The following is a 1,784-nucleotide window of genomic DNA, read 5'->3' as shown; positions in this document are numbered from 1 at the left end:
CCACATCCTCAAGGCCGTTGTCGTATCGACTTGCATTTCCCTGATGGCTAGTGATCCTGAGCATTTCTGCATGTGTTTGCTGGCCATTTAGATTTGCTTTCTTGAAATATTTAGCCTGTTGAAGTCCCTTGCCCATTTCTTGAGTGGGTGGTTTGTTTTGCTGGTGTTGAGTTTCTTGAAAGTTTGCGGCAGTTGATTCTTTATCAGTTGCATGCTTTGCAACTGTGAGTTTGCTTCTTCACTTTGCTGAGTGTGTCTTTGGCAATGCAGAAGCTGCTCAATTTGTTGTGGTGGTGGTTTGTTTTTGTTTGTTTGTCTTTGGTGTCCTCTTCTATTTCATTCTTTAATCTTTTGTGATTCTCAGCTATTGCACATCCTTGGTTAAATTGATTCCAAGCTATTGTCTTGTCTTTGTAGCTATGTGAACGGGATTGGTCTTTTGAAGTCCTTTCTCAGCCATGCCATTGTCTGTGTATACAATAGGCTGCTGATGTTCTCTCCTGCCACTTTAGCACACCCTCCTCTGAGTTTTGATAGTGTCTTAGTGGCATCTTTTGGATCTCCTATATATATATATATATATATATATATATATATATATATAGATCATGTCATCTGCAAATAGGGATAGTTGGACTTCCCCCCTCCGAATATGTAACGAACATTGAGCAGTGAGAGGAAAAAGTACCAACATGATAATGTGCACGCCGAAAATGTCCACAGTGACCTCAGATGCTTCCTTTCTGTATTCTCTCTTGCTTTGTGGAAGGCACGATTTGGTCTATTTCCAACAGGATCCATGCTTTAAAGGCAGGGCTAGACTGTGGAGGGCGGTGACTGGGAAGCAGACCTGTGTTCCGTGGAGAACTCTGTAGATCACAGGTGTTTCAAGTCCTTGTGCCAGTGGGTACGTTAAGTGTCTGAATACGTAAATTCCAAACATTTCCTCATGTGCAAGTCAGAGATAATGCCCCACAGAATGTTTGTAAGGAAGAAGAGAATGACTGGGTGCCACAATCTTTTCTAAGAGCGAGTTAAACTCTTTTTCAAATTCTGGGTTAATAGGGTAGGTAATGCATATAATACCAAATTCTAAAAAAACTCTAGTAGCTGGCCTTGATGTGGTATTTTATTTGTAGCAATGTCTTCCTTTCTGAATTTCTTTACTTTTCTTGAAGATCTCTTTTATTTATTCGACCTTGAGAGTTACACACAGAGGAGATGAGAGGGAGGCAGGGGGGCAGGGAGGGAGGAAGGGAAGGAGGGAGTGAGGGAGGGAAGGAAGAAGTTTTCCATCTGCAGGTCCATTACCCAATTGGCTTCAATGGGCGTAGCTGAGAGTATCTGAAGCCAGGAGGCAGGAGCCTCGCTGAGATGTCCTCATGGGTGCAGAGGCACAAGGACTTGGGGCGTCTCTTGCTGCCTTCCCAGACCGCAGCAGAGAGCTGCGTCGGAAGTGGAGCAGCCGTACTCGAACTGGCGCCCATATGGGAAGCCGGCACTGCGGGCGGTGGCTTTACCCGCTACCTCACAGTGCCAACCTTCCCGGAAGCCGTGCGCCGTGGGATCCAGCTGTCTGCTAAGCTGCCTGGGAAAGCAGAGGGAGACGGCCCAAGGACTTAGGCCCCTGGGGCCCAGAATGGAGTGCCGGGTAAAGGCCCTGGCTTCTGCTTCAGCCCCTGGCTTCTGTCCCAGTCCCGGCCTTTGTAGCCACCGCGGGGGTGAACCCCCAGAAGGACGATCACTCAGAGACAGAGAGAGAGAGATTGAGAGAGACAGACAGT

Source organism: Lepus europaeus (assembly GCF_033115175.1).
Source record: "Lepus europaeus isolate LE1 chromosome 21 unlocalized genomic scaffold, mLepTim1.pri SUPER_21_unloc_1, whole genome shotgun sequence".
Lineage (NCBI taxonomy): Eukaryota > Metazoa > Chordata > Mammalia > Lagomorpha > Leporidae > Lepus > Lepus europaeus.
Note: the sequence above shows the minus strand (reverse complement) of the source record.